Here is a 16,397-nt window from a genome sequence, read left to right as displayed (position 1 = left end):
ACCTTCTGTGTGGTCTTTGTGACATGGCCCGTAGTGCCGCTGCCCTTGGGTTAATTCGAACCAAGCTCCTGCGTACTCTGTGTCTTTGTACACGAATTCCACCTGCCCGTAACTGTGTCCTGACAGCCTCCGATCCCAGCTGGTCATTTCCATCCACAATGTCTGTGATCATTGCATCGAGCGATTCAAATGGAACCTCCTGGAACAAACATGTAAACATAAGTATTATTGCTTATCAAACTAATTTTGAACAATTCACTCTAAATGCTCTTTTCATGCATGACAAGTCATAAAAAGCTAATTCTAAAACCAAACTTACTTCATACGGCGTTTGACGGTAGCCAGAGACACTTGCAGAATCTCTGCTATTGAAGGAAGACTAAAAACCACACATTTTCAGAAAGGAAGTTGCTCTCGGTGATGCTGTATGGGGTACACCTCGATCAACCACTACAGGTAAGTGTGAGCCTGAATACTGGAACTGGCTGCAACAATAAATTACTGTAACCCTATGATCTGTTTTTGGGCCACAATAGTTTTATACAATATTACAGCCAAAAGAAAAAAAGGATTTAAATGTACTAAGATTTTAAAGTGATGAGAACCACATCTCATCAGAATGGCTAATGTATAAATTCTGTTCACCATTTTCAATTAATCTCCAATAAAAGTTAATTTAAATTAATATGGGCTCTTTTATACTTAGAACCTGCTAGACAGACAGTTTGAAAGCTATAGCTAGAGGGATTAGACAGAAGACAAATAGTTCAGAAAAGACGGTTTAGAAAAAGAGTTATTTTAGACAAGTTTAGAAACAATAAGACGGATAGTTTAGAAATGATAGATGAAGACAATTAGAAAGCAATAGATGAATAGTTTTAGAAAAGATAGACGATAGATATAAATGATAGATGGATAGTTTAGAAAATAAATAGATGGATAATTTAGAAATTATAGATAGACAATTAGTTTAAAAATGACAGATAAACGGACAGTTTAGCAAAAGATAGAGAGTTTAGAATATAGATTGTATAGAAATGATAGAGAAAGAGAGAGATTTTAGAAAAACAGATAGGTAGACAGCCAGAATTGTAAAAAGTTCAATATATTACAGAGATACAGTTTAGAAATTACTTACCTTGTTGTCCATGCTGCCTATGGTCTTGTACCTCTGCTCTATATTCATTGAGATCCTGGTGCATTGATCAGCCTTCCTCTCGCCCATTCAATGTTTCTCTACATTGTTTCTAGCCTTTAAAAAAAAAAAAAGCCACATATAAGTACTGAATTTTCAGGATGCAAAATGTTCAGCAATATAATAAAAGTGATAATAAATAAGAATAGAATAAGAACATTCAACTTAATGGGCTAAAGACAGCGCACAAATCCAAGGTTCAGAAACAGGGGTGGGGACAGGGGTTCAGTCCTAGAAGGTCACTGTCCTGCAGAGTTTAGCGCAACTTGCAATACACCTGACTAGAAGTTTCCAGTATGCTGCTGAGGGCTTGATTAGCTGAATCAGGTGTGTTTAATTGGGGTTGGAGCAAAATGGTTGCAGGACAGCGCCCATGTTTTATATAATCTGAAACAAAGCAATCCTTACCTCACTAAAGTTGACAGTAGTACACCAGAATCTTCTGTCAGCTGTTGAGTGCAATTGTTCAGCGTCTGCTGACAACGCAAAATAAAGCTTTCTCCTTGCCATCTTGATGTCAATCAACCGAATGATTAACCTGTTAGAGCCCCCCCCCCATTATGGGACTCACAGCTAAAAAGTGCTCTACTTAACTTGAAATTGTAAAAGTTCCTTACTTCAGGGTGTTACACACATCATTTTGGTGGTCTTTGGAAAAAAAAAGAAGACTCTTTGGGCTGTACTTTTTTATCAACCAGAGTTGATAATGCTCCAAAATATTAAAAGTTATAGACACTGAAGTGCCTTGAAATTTTTTTTACCAACATTTATTATTACCACATTAATTTTTTTTTAATTTGATATATAAAATACATGAAATCAGTCCTGGAGCAATTTAGAAAAGTAATGGGTTTAAAGTCACATGTCTCATGAGTTTCTATTTCAAATCTAAAGGAGATACCATGAAAAATGAGATTCCTGCAAACATTATTCTGAGTCAATGTCTATTTACCTTTACCTTTAACTGTATTGAAGGATTCTACAAACTATTTTAGTCATTAAACATACCACTGCATAGTTTTTTTTTTCAATTATAAAACACTAGACAGAAACTTAAACATCATATAAGTGATTTATTTGTGCACTAGAAAAATACAATAAGAATAATTTGAGTGAGAAAAATAAAAAAGATTTAACTTTGTATGCAAATTACAGAACATCCTGAGATTGCTAGAAATGCAGCATTTACAATGAATTACAATGAAAATACGTGCTGATGTGCTGATGGCCAGTTATAGAGATGGTAATCATATAAATGTGCCATAAAGTCAATAAATCACACTCTATTCATATAGACGGTGTTCACATTGATAGCTGTGATTACTCAGTGATAGCGAGCTGATTTGCGCTCAAACAGATGGTAATCATGCAGATACAGGCACATTCAACATAAAACACACTCACACATATATAAAAAAAATTGTAGAAAAATGTAAAAAAATAAAGCAAAAGGTGATCGCTAAGTTCCGCCTCCATCAGATGACAGGTGCGTCACAAGCCGTCACGAGAGAGCGCCAGAATTCAAATAAACAATCTTCTGCCTATCTTTCACTTTTTTTTGTGGATCTCATTCTGTTTGTGACACTGTACGCTGTACACTGTACGCTACAAAACCATGCCCTTTTTTTATTACCAAGCGTGAGTTATTCCATAACTGTTTACATTTCAGTTCTTCAGGGATAAAGTGTTTGTTACAAAGGAATTTTCATTTTTATTTATATGTTATTGCTTCGTTGGACTAAACGTGCTCCATGAGACTTCGTTCAGTGGACCCTTACCTTTCTAACTAAAGCAGGATTTACAGCTGTTGACTTGTTATTACGACGAATCTGGTATGTACTGCATTTGCATTCTTCATGTTTTGATGTGTACTGCTTACACAAATTTAGCAAATAGATTCTTTATAAGCTTTCCATTGAAAAACAGTGATCTGTCATCGATGCTTGAGGCTTAGATCTTTATAATGATATATAGTTTGTCAAGATTAAATTTGTCCCGTTTCATTTAATCTATTCGTAAATATTGACACGTGCAAACAAGGCGAGTTGAGGATGCTGGTGTTTGGGTGCAGGCTAACAGGTTTTAAAATGACAATCAAACTCGGATGTAAACTGGTCTGGCCTGAGTCAGGTCATCATTGATTGGATCATTATACTATTAGCAAAACGGCGTAAATAACGCGCGCTCTGTGCAACCAAAACAGCGCTTTTTACAGCGTCAAAAGCGGCGCTTTTTACAAACACTAAAACACCGTTTTTTACAGTTTACGTGCATTTTTTTAGGGCGTCTGCTATCAGGACAGCGTATTTGACACCGCTAATACCGTTTTAAACGCCGTAAAAAAATGCATTTATATGTAAACGCGTTTAATCTAGGCGTAATTCTGAACCTTTTGGCTTGCCATAGTTGTGAGGATTTGCAGCGCGTTTCTTAATTTGCATGTGTTGTGAGGATTTGCAACACTTGTGTTGTCAAACTGATGAAGATGTTTTCTTCATTTGCTGGTGTTTTTTCAATTTGCATGTGTTTTCTTAAATTGCAGCGCGTTGAGCTCTCTCGGCTAGCGTAGTTTACGTCTCATCTGGCCATACAGCGGTGCTGACAATCCGTTCAGTCTGTACTTCACACAGCGCGACGTGCGAGGCCTCACGCTCTTCTGAGACAATCACAGAATATGACAGAGCTTGTGTTTAAAAGTGAAACACACTAGAAAGGATTATGCATTCGCTTACTGGATCACTGGACTGGAAAATTTCCCGGAGTTTGTGGCTTAAAATTATCCTATTGCAAGCAGAGAAGCAAAATTGGGTTAAAGGGTTAGAATAGAAATTGTGCTTCAGTAATTTTGCGTTAACTGCGTTAAATTATTTCAATGCGTTAAGGATTGTAAAATTAATTGCATGCGTTAACGTTGACATCACTAATATATATATGTATATGTGTATGTGCACGTATGTATGACACTCAGAAATAGCATAAAATGTATATAGGAGAAATATATTATTACCAACACACATAACCAACACACATAACATTATGTTATTAAGGCAATGATATCAAAAGTTTTTACCATAAGACTTTAATTTGTCCCTTTAATTTCTAAATAGAATATCTGTGCTGCGAAGACAGAAAGACACTGGCAGGAATTTTATGGACTTTTTTTTTTGTTTTTGATTAATTGGTCAGTCTCTGCTGGTTCAGTCGATGTTTCACCTGTTGGTTCAGTCGATGTTTCACCTGTTGGTTCAGTCGGTGTTTCACCTGTTGGTTCAGTCGATGTTTCACCTGTTGGTTCAGTTGGTCCTTCACCTTGTCTATTCTCTGTCTCAGGATCAGGGACGTTGCTAGGGATGCTGGGCTTCTGGGATTGGTCAGAGCTTAAGGCCAACATTGGGATCACGTTCTGTTCCGGAGGGCTATTCTCAGGGCTTGGACTCACTGTTTCATTACCACTCTGTGTCTGATTCGATTTCTCTGGTTCTGTTTATTTGTTAGTCGTTATTTTTTTAATATTTGGGTTGGGGTCACATTTTCCAGTTATGCAGCAGTCATAAAGACCCACTGTGGTTACCAGAAAACTACCGAGGACACTCATCAAGATGTAACCTATATACTGAGAAAGAGAGAGAAACAATACATTAAGAAAAAATCAAGGGTTATAATACTATCAGTTAAATGTATGGCCCTATGGTTTTCTGGACAAAATCACAGAATCCAGTAATAAAAATGGAATTTATTATGTTACGCAGAATGTGACGGAATTTGGCAGTTTTAGGATGAATAAACTGGTGCAGTGCACTTAATCAAATTGCAATATGGACTAGTATCTATGAATACAAAACAAAAAAGGTTTGCAATATTAAAAGTCTGTATGTTCTGCATCTCTCTGTGAATAAACTATCACACAGGCTTACTCAAGCATGCATGATGCTCTTGTGTTTACAGCTTCTACTCTGCCTTCTCACTATATGAGGACATGAACAAACATAAATATAAAAAGAGTTTAATCTTTATTTGATTACATTTTAAAAGATTAATTTGATTAATAATGTTTAATACCTTCTAATCAGCACCATTTTGATAATTGTATTAAATAAAACTACACCATTTCTGAAAAAAAAAAATATATATTATTTTTATTGTTAAAGTTTTAATTGATGCTTTTTGACATTATTTCTGACTATTAAAATTTAATTCAAGCATTAAAATGGAAACTAACATTAAAGCGGAAGACAGAATTGAGGAAAATAAAAACCGGATTTTGAAAAAATAAAAAGTATTTCACAGGGCCATAAAAATTTAATTGATTTCAATTAATTAGACATGCTTTTTTAAAATACAGAAATTTAATTCAATTATTAAAATTAAACTGAAAAAATGGAATCCGGGTTATAAAAAAAAATTATTTTGGAAAAAATGGATCATAAGGTCCTACAAATTTATTTTGTGTATTTATATTTGTGAAATCCACATAGCTGCAAGCTCATGTTGAGTTGGTTGAGGTTTGTTTGTGGGTTTAATTGATCAATAAGAACAAGAAAAAATGTATACTGAAAAAGAGAATCATTTCATTGTTTAGACTGAGGACCAGGAGCTTTGTCTACCCTGGCCTCAGCGCAAAATAACAACCGATTGCGAAATTGGTGCAATGTTCTATTTAGCTCTATATTGTGAGGAAGTTCATGCTTTTCAGCTACTTGGTATAAAAACCTGCTCGTTATTTAGAACTAGAAAACAGACTTATAACGTGACCACCATCTTTTAAAAGCCAGCAAAGCTCATTTATGAGCTTGGATTAGGTCTTAGGTTTAAGCATACCAATGATTTTAAACCATTTACAAGCAACAGAGCGTCTTTTTTGCACTTTAACATACTGGACACACACACAAAAACAACAATTTTTACTGAGATAAAAGAAAAAGTACATAGTTGCGAGAAAATCTGATGTGTGTCAGTCCATGCATTTGGTCGTAAAGTAACAGAAACTTAATATACCTGCTGATGTCCTTCATGTTATTATAAGGGGAAAAAATAACTTCTTTAGCTTTAATAAGGTTAAGATAAAATTATACATTATATTTCTACCTTAATACTACTGAAAAACTGAAAGCACTGTTTGTTTACTTTGTATCTTTGTTCTGTTGTTCTTTTACCCTTTACAATGTGAGTTTAAAAATATTCTAGCTGAGCCCCCAGCGTAAGTTTTTTTAGGTGACCGTTTTTTCCGAATGTATCGCCTTATTGTTTCCATGGCAATGTGCTATGCTTGTCATGTGACACACCGCAGCCACAATAGAGCTTTATGACACATGTATCGGTTTTACTTCGTTTTTCAATTTTTATTAAAAATAATCACAAACATTTTCACTATATTATAAAATATCTGATATTCCATTTTTGTCAAATATGTGCAAGTAAACGTATTTGGTAGTTTAAACCCTTTTATAATGAGCATGTTAGCTGATCTATGCCGGGTGATGTGCGCCACCATTTTAGCTGATTCCGAGCTGTGGGATTAACAACACGTAAATTCATCCTCTCCTCCCCAAAAAGACATTAAGGCCAAGTCCCATTCTACCCCTTACCCCTACACGTAAACCTACCCCTCTGTTTTGGCGCATTCACGTGAAGGGGTGTCTCGATTCTCTTTTGGTTGGAGGGGTAGAGGTAAGGGCAAGGGCCAGATAGCCCTTCAAATGAAGATTTTTCGGGAACACACTCCAAACGAAGGGGTGTGAATTATCTCAGCGTAAACCAGCTACAGCGGCAACATGGCTGCCTGAGCGAACAAGAAGATCCATAAATGTAAGCATTATTGGCATTTATAAAGATTTTAATGAAAATAAATCATTTGTTTTATGTTACATCAATAATTCGAAATTGCTGAAAAAAAATCTGCCAATTTGGCCAATTTGGAGAGAGAGATGAAAGTTGTGTGTATGCGCCTCTCTTTACAATGAGTGAGTTTACTTAAAAAAACAGCGATTTTGTCCTCTCGTTGCTGGAAAGTATAATGTAGAGATTAAGTATTTAAACTGTTATTAATAAAAGTCGCGAGGCGGCATTGACAAGTTTCTTTTGTCCTGGATGCTGCATGATCTCTGATACGTGTATGTATGTGTGTGTGTGTGTGTGTGTGTGTGTGTCAGTAAGCAGCGCATTAATATAGAACTGTAATTATAGGCTCTAATGCACACCAGTATAGGTGTGTGTATTGTACGAGCTAGATGACATATGATGACGTGTAACGGTATAGTAGTGGTGTCCCAATTCTTAGGGGGATAGGTGAAGGGTTATAAAATAGAATTGGGATTGGGCCTAAAGTCAGTCTCTGGTAAACTGGGAGAAGAGTAGAGTTAACTTTATAATTACCTGCTCAATGTGTATATGATATCAATAAAATATCAATAAAACATGTCGTCAGATTATATTTGTTAAAATTATTATTGCCATTTCCATTGACATTGGTGTGTATTTTACAAACTATAAATGTATTGTTTTGCTAGTACTTATGAGTATTTAAATGTATGAAACCTAATATAAACGTGTGGTTGAAAACACTGAATAGTTGTAATATTATGACAAGCGCTCAGCATGTCTGATCTGGCTCAGTTGAACACGTGATGCAATGAGCGTTCTAATCACACTGGTGTGATCGTACGCCTCAGGGACGAGCCTAGATTGATCACACCGGTGTGATCGTACGTATTAAAGGGTTAAGTTTGTGTATTATTCTTCTTTCTCATTTTTTGCATATTTCACATAATTGACACATATGAAACGTACACATATGTCTACAAATATATTTTTCTCACATAAAATATGCTACTGAAATAAAACTACTATTTTCCCTCTCTGATATATTGTGAGGTCAAGAGGGAACTAATTTAACATTCCTTTATGATATTACAGTAACAGAACAAGCTCACATGGTAGATATGATATTTACCCGAGAATAATGAAGATTATGGTTAGTCAAACTGCGTAGCTCTATCTCAGTTCGCATCCCCTCAGTAGGTTTACACCAAGACCTGTTGAGCTTCTCATCAAAAACATAATGTCCATTCCAGTCTGTACGATAACAAACAAAGTAATCTCCATCAAGAAACAAGATGATGACCCACATTACAGGTGCAATCAGACAATATCCAAGAGATTTAGGACAGCTCTGCTGACTTTCATTTAAAGTTTCTCCATTTGCTTTCTTAGCACAATGCAAATACCCATGTTTAAAAGGCCGATAAAACAAGAACATTAAAGCAAAAATAAACAAAAAAGGTCCCAAGAACATTGTCAGCACTAAATAATAATTCATCTTAACATTGCACGGGCATGTAAAGTGGATTTCAACGATCTCCTCTAATCCAAATAGTAAAGCACTCAATGGAAATTGGATGAAAACATGACTCCGTTTCAGAAATGCAAGACATTCCTTTAACAAAAGACTAGCCATCTTCTGAGGGAAGTTTGATGATGTTTTTTTGCTGTAGTCCAACACACAAGATCTTTGTATGGTGCACAGATCCCCCTACAATGAAGAAAATAAGAATTACTTTTCATATGAGTAGAATGAATAATTATTATTACATAATTTGTTTTTAATAAACAAATAATAAACACATTGCAGAACAACAACAAATTTAGATGCATGCCTTTATGTTTGTGTTTGTGCCACTAGGGGACGTTGTGATTTTTTCCTTTGAATAAGGCACTTTTCAACAAGCTCTGTAGCACACAGCGTCTCACTTATAGTAACTAAAATTCATACACATACAGATCTCATCAGCCTGAAGAACTTTCGTGCTGACAGTCAGTGCTCCACCCAACGGGAAGTTGGCAATGTTGGATTGTTTGAAAAACACATATGCTCTCAAGACAATGAGAATGCAAAATTGCACAGGGAGTTTTGATATCTCGAATGGTTTGGTGGTGGTGAGGCGACAAAGAAAACCGGAAGTGTGTTGCAACTTCAGCAAACATTGTCTGATTTTGATCAAACTTCGGCAGGTTGTTCATTGTATGAGGCCGACCACATAGATGTGACTATTATAAGTCAAATTTATAGCACCACCAACTGGTAGCAGGAAGTGTGTTATTTTCAAAATGCAAGTAATGTCAAAAAAGGAAACAAGAATTGTCATATAGTCTATTTTTAAAGTGTAGTTCAAACTCCTTAAAACCTTTTACATACGGAGGACAAGCCATTTTTGAGGAAAGTCATGAATTTATGATGCTCTGGGGCCTAACAATAAATTAAAAACTATCAGACATTTTAGCTGACAGATGAAGGCTGTAATACTAAGGTTGTCCACTAGATAAGAAGGATAAAATATCTTTTAAGCCTAATCAGCTTTTAAGCAGTCAGTTTGAATAAAAAATATATACACAGAAACAGAATCTACTTTACTGTCAATATAGCTTCATATAATTATTTCACAACTGCCAGTGTTGGGGAAACTACTCTGAAACTGTAGCTTGACCAGCTACAAGCTACTCGTAAATTAAAGTATTAAGGAAATTAAGCTACATTCAAGCTACCCTTCTGAAAAAGTAATCTACATTGAAACTACTTTCAACTTTTTTATTCATTTTGTTTTACAATTAACATTACAAAGAACTCAATAATTTTTAATGAGGAATTATAATGCAGTTATAAAAAAATATATATAAATATATTGAGTTTAAAACACCACACTGTAATTCAATCATGATTTCAAAGAGTAGGGTGAATTCAGGTTTATTGGGACACTCTTCCAAGCCATTTCAAAGACAAACAGTGTCCCAATCATTTAATTTTGTAAACTGTCTGATACGCACAATAATAAAATAGGCTGCTGTATAGTTTTATTATCTTAAACTGACTGTGAAAGTGCAAAAATGCTACAAAAGTTACATCAATGCAAGATCAAAATGTATTCAACAAACTGGATAGGGAGGAGTCATAAAATAAGCAGGTTAAACTCACAGCTCATTCGATGTCCTTACTACGTTTCTGGACCTGGGAACATTACAGTTACGTTGCTGTCTATGGGAGGGTCAGAAAGCTCTTGTATTTCATCAAAAATATCTTAATTTGTGTTCCGAAGATGAACAAAGGTCTTACGGGTTTGGAACGGCATGAGTGTGAGTAATTAATGACAGAATTTTTATTTTGGGGTGAACTAATCCTTTAACTGCTAAATAGCTGTATAGCCCTATTAATAAATATTTCAAAAGATTGCTTTTTAGGGCTGCATTTGGATATATATATAGAGAGAGAGAGAGAGAGAGAGAGAGAAAGAGAGAGCGAGAGAGAGAGTATCTTTGTTTTTATTTATTTATTTTTTAGATTTCTTGTTCAGAGCTGTGTCTTTCTATGACCTTAGTTTAGTCTTCAGGCTCAACTTACTAGTAACAGTCTCAAATGTAACCTTTGATCCCTCCTTGTGTGTGGATGTGTGTATCTGTTTCACACTCTGGCTATTCTGGAGTAACCCTTTCATTGCTCAGCTCAACAACCAGACTGTCAGTGTTAAATTGTTAAATGCATGTCCTCGCTGTTCACTGTTTTCCTGATGTCACTGGGGTGTTGGTGCTAACAGGGTTTGGGCCTTTCATTGCTGTTTGCAGCTACATTTTAACCATCTAATGCTAATTAAAATACTGTATACATATTGCACATTTTTTGGGTCACTTTTGACCCTGTGGAATGTAAGCTTATAAAACAGTCATAACTTAATATTTTTCAAACAAAAACCATATTGCATCTGTTCAGTAACTTCTTATTTAAACTTACTAACTCCAGTTACTCTGTAATGTTTCCAAATATAATATACTAATTTAACTTGCATTAACTTTTCCTTTCAGATGAAAAAGAAGATCAACAGCCTGAAACTATTTTTCATGCTACAATGGTTCATTAATAGGTGGAGCAGAGTGAAACCCTCTTTCCGTTTTCAAATATAGAATAATTATAATAATGTAGATTGTTTAGTTTTTGAACCTATGTTCTACAAACACACATTCCTTCATTTATTTGTAATTTTATTTCAGAATTGTGAAATTCAATGAAATTTCAAATTATTAATCATTGTCATCCATTACATACATTTTTAATCAACATTTGAATTAAATTTTAGTCTAACAATAGTAATTTGAGACAAATCTGACTAACAGATGTTAAAATTCTGTATAATTTCATGTGTAAAGCCACAGTTCACATATGCCAAACCTGACCTTTAATGCACAAGCTCTAACTTATTTACTTATTGTAATGCGTTTAAATCTCTTTAAAAATTTAGGTTCTACAGTTCTAGAAAATCATACATAAAAATATGTTAAAAAATAAATGCTGTTTAAAAAAAAAAATAAGACAAATTATTTCAGGTCTTTTTATTTTTATCTAAACACCAAATAAATATTTCTAACTGTACTTGTTACACTACAAAATGTAATTAAAGTCAGAATGAACTGGAGTAAAATTAAAAAAAGGTTACAAAATGGTTTACTTGTCAGGAAGTTACAGTGAAAAAAAAAGAGAAAAATAAATTGGTCTATATAAACACACTTCAGTAATATTCTATGCAATATTCTATTAACACAATTGTGTTTTAATAACAGTGACTAATCTTTTTAAAAGGCTTACCACTGTTTCAACTTGTCTCGTCTTTTAGGGTGTGTTGACTGTAAAGTCCGAGAAAAGATAGCACTGTACCTAAGGTGCAGAAAAACCCACATCCTGTTGCTGTAATATGATAACCATCGTTCACACATACAGTAGGTGGCCAACCAGAGTGTGCTTTCTACCGCTGTGAGCGCCGCCGCCGCGTCTGCAAAGTGAATTTGCTGCTTTTGACCACTGAGTGGCGCTTTAACCACAATTTATCAAACAAATGCAAAGCACATTTTTGCAAATAGCCATCAGCTTTGCCTTGCTGGTGTGTTACATTTGACGGCTGCAGTCAGGTAAAATGAAAGAAAAACACTGTAGTTAAAATATGTAATATTCACAGATGAATTTAGTAGCCTAATTATGAAGTTATGTTCGTTTCTTAGAAAGTATAAAACATGCACATACTTTGTTATTCATTACCTGTCATTTATTTTGACAAAAGGTATCTGTCTGTACACTGATTAAGAAATTGTTGCATGTTTTATAAATTATTTTCATTATTTTAGTAAAACATGAGGCACTGAATTTCGCTCCCATTTTTTAGGCCAAACTAAAACAAGAAACGATAAATTTAACCTGGCCACGATTGAGCTAAATCATTGAAACAGAAAAGAATTGACGGATTAATAAAATGTTCTCACGTTTAAACTCAAGTTCTCTCATTATAATCAACAAAGTGCACACAATGTAAAAAAAGAGCTTCATTAATTGACAACTTCAGTGATTTTAAAGGGAGCCACATTTACTTGCTTTCATACAATTTAAGTAAAAAGGAAATAAATAAATACCGCAACCGCATTTAAATGCAGTAGTGATTTCTATTCCTTAAAATATCAAAATGCAAGATTTGTGCAGCGCGCATGATGCGACGCACAACATTTATTCTTATTTGTCTACATATTTTTCTTTATTACAAATATTTATTGGTTTTATTTTGCATCATTGCACGTAAAAATAATGAACTTTGTAATGCATATGCAAAATATGAAACTGCCATCTTATTCGCAGTCTATAGCATTTTATAATTATTTGTACAATAATATCTTACTTAACCTGCTTTGTATCTTTATTATTTAATGTAAAAGAGATTTATTAAAACAATCAAAATCAACAAATTGGAGCGGCATCAGCTGTTAGATCATTTTAAAATGTCAAATAGCCTTTAATTTACAGGTTATAACTTCATCTGTCTCAGTTGAAGACTTGTGAAGATTTATTTTTAATGCGGATCCCATAATGTAACCTAAAAGAAATTTAATTAAGTGTTTTTGTGCGGAAAATTATTAATGTGCATGCATGACAGGGAGGCGCCCTCGCGATCATTTATTTGTTTATTTTTTGCTGATAATGAAATAACTTAAAATTGGGGTGCCTTACATACATGAAAAATATATCTACAGAAAGATTGAAATGTCTTCTTTTAATCAAACCAATTCAAAACGAAAGCAAATACTCCTTGATTATGCGCATCCTGTGGAGATGAGAGTCAGCACCGTGAATTTCATCTTGCAGCCGACAAGAAAACATTAGTTTTTTAATAAATAATTAAAATGTCTCCTTTTTCACAATTATTGAGCTACTTCTGCCTGTACTTTGTGGCAAACTTAATGTGTGTGCTTGAGCGCGGAATATATTAAGGCTCATTATGGATTATAGATGTAAATTTAATATAAACGTGCTAGTAACTAGAAAAATCTTATGTGGGGGGCAGACCTATTAAATACCCTCTAGACATCTCTGTTAAAGTTTTTAAAGCATTTTATAAGTGTTTGCATAAATTCTACTTTCAGAACGGTCCGTAATGGAGAGATGCCTTAACATTGATTTTTCCTCTGAAACAAAAATGAAAATTGAAATAAAATTGATATTTTATGTTTTGAGAATGTTCTACCCTTCTCCATTCTGCAGATATTGTTGCTTCTGGTTTGTGCATTGTAAATCACAGAAAGTCTACAAAATATGTTGTCTCCCAAAAACTTTTTCCAATGTATTTTCCAAATCTAAAATAGCCTATAAAACATGTTCATAGACAGATACTTTTCTGATGTCTGGACTCTGTTTTGGGATTTAGAAAAACATAAAGAGATGGTTCAATATATTGTTAATGAATACTTTCTGTGGGAATTTATATTTCAGGTTTTGACTGCGAATATCACATCAGTAATGCTGGAATTGCCCAATAATAAAACTAAAAATAATTAGGCCTACATGATGTCTCGGGACAGTTTCTTATTACTGCAATATATTTTTACATTTGTATTGCCAAAACGACTGCAGCGTTGCCAAGTTTTTGTCTCTCTGGCAGACACGCATTTCTTTCTCCAGTTTCTTTGTCTCTCTCTCTCATAAGCGCCACATCTCTCCTGAGAAAAAACAAAACCATATAATATTGTAATACTTTGTAGGGCTATGCTGTTGCAAAAATTGCAAAAGCCAAACCAAACGAAGCATTTGACCTAAAACCTAAAACAGATACTTTGCCTAAACCTGCTCTGCAAGTTTGAAAACCTCATCAGACACTGTCCAATTCGTGTACAAAAAGTATTCTCGTCGCTTCATAACGTTATGGTTGAATCACTGATGGCAGATAGACTATTCTGATGATGCTTTTCATACTTTTCTGGACCTTGACACTGTTATTTATTTGGCAGTCTATGGGACAGTCTCAAGGCTACCGGTTTTCAGCCAAAATATCTTAAATTGTGTTCTGAAGACGAACGAAGCTTTTACGGGTTTGGAACGACATGGGGGTAAATGATTAATGACAAAATTTTCATTTTTCGGTGGAGTAACCCTTTAATAATAACAATTCCTGTATAAAATGGGACAGCAACCTTTATATCAAACATTTTTTAATTGTCCACAGATGACAGTTTAACTACAATAGCATGCAGTAAGAGCCTTTGTGTAAAGGTCTTTTAATTTCTGATGCGTAGACTGTAGCCTAAGACTATCCCATGTTTTGAAATTAACTCACTGTAAATTTTCTAATGGTTTTTAATTATGTTACAATGTTATATTAATGTAATTGTTTTTTTACTTCGTTGTTTCATCTCCGTTTACAAACCAAAATTTTACAATTATAGTCAGCTTGCAACCCGTCCCTTTGCGCCACCTGGCGATAGTTTCGTGAAAAACTTTAAAACGTGATTGACTTGCAGTTAACCCCTTGGTCCTGTGGCGGCGGTTCACCCAGCGGTATTACCCATTTTGGTTGTCCACCTACTGTATATAAATAATAAAATTGACAGTCTAAACTCACAAATTGTAACGAGACTACAGAGACGGGAGACATACAGATCCACTTTCAAGCTTTAATAAAAGAAATGGTCATAAATAGGCTGAAGTCAAACAATGGTGAACAGGAGTATTGGAGACAGGGCAAAGGCAGTCCAATAAACAGGCGGAGATCAGTCGACAGCGTACGATATCCAGGAGGGTAAGACAAGAGAGTAATCCAGGTAAAGAAAAAAGGTCCTGACAGGAGCAAAAGATAAACAAACAGGGCTAGGCGGGAGAGAGAGAATCCAGGAAACAAGGCTAAGGTCCGAACACAAAAAAAGACAAGGGTTGAATCAAGAGAAGGCTAGGAAACTCGAGTTGGCTCCTTAAGTATTGGCTATGGCAACTATGGATGTGCACATCGATGCTGCAGTATCGATACTCAGAAGCTACTATTGTGGTAACGATATTTTCTGTAAAGTATCAATACTTAATTATATTAATAATTTCTGCATAACTAAACGTATTTAGCAGTGTGTGGGTCAATTGGGGATGGTGTGTGTTATATATAAACAAAGAATAGCATTTGGGGACATGGTGGTATGACATTACACACCGATCGGTCTGCGGCTGCGCAGTGGTGTGATGCTATTCACAATCACAACACAAACAGTCGCCAGGGGTGGCCGTAGCAACCACTGACGAAAGCTTGGCCACCGCACTCAAAACTGCAGTTTTGTCTATTTTTTTCTTGACAATAAATGCATTTATTAAGATGCAGAACCGCCATATCTCTTTACGACAACGTCGTGTGTGTGTATGAGGAATTGCGCACTTCAGCTTCACCTCAGCGTCAGGCGCGAGTCAAACTAGCGCGGAAAAAATACAGCAGCCAAATGAGCTTCGGTCTGATGAGATGTTGTTAGACTATATGACAGTAAAACACTTTCCTGTCCCATCAGCTGTTTTACTGTGTTCACAGTGCACAATCTTCAACGGTATGGAAATATGTGAACTAAAGCTATAGTGATCCCCTTTATTAAAATACCTGGAGTTGAGGAATAATACAAAAACTGTCATATTCACTCAGTATTACTTGCTCTAATTCACAAATATTTTAATTACAGTTAAGTAGAAAATAATTGTACTCTGTTGTGTTTTAGGCACTAAAACAGTCTAGTACATTATAGTCAAACACATTTTTATATTGAAATAATTATGACTTCTGTGGCACCCCAGACTGTTTGCTGGCCCCTCCCTGGCCACCCCTATGAAAACACCCTGGCTCCGCCACTGACGGTCGCACACAAAATGGCACAATTTGTTATG

The 16,397-nt window shown here is 35.0% G+C and overlaps 1 long non-coding RNA gene across 1 annotated transcript; it reads right to left on the bottom strand.

Moving 5' to 3' along the window:
* Positions 1–4,727: 4,727 nt before the first annotated feature.
* LOC109058114 lies at positions 4,728–11,861 on the bottom strand. The gene is made up of 3 exons (XR_006159386.1): positions 11,820–11,861; positions 8,145–8,723; positions 4,728–4,808 (listed from the first exon to the last, which is right to left on the bottom strand). It is a non-coding gene; the product is annotated as an uncharacterized LOC109058114 (long non-coding RNA).
* Between the last annotated feature and the right edge of the window lie 4,536 nt (positions 11,862–16,397).

This window comes from Cyprinus carpio, unplaced genomic scaffold (genome assembly GCF_018340385.1).
Source record: "Cyprinus carpio isolate SPL01 unplaced genomic scaffold, ASM1834038v1 S000006514, whole genome shotgun sequence".
Lineage (NCBI taxonomy): Eukaryota > Metazoa > Chordata > Actinopteri > Cypriniformes > Cyprinidae > Cyprinus > Cyprinus carpio.
This window is presented reverse-complemented; position numbering and strand designations above follow the sequence as displayed.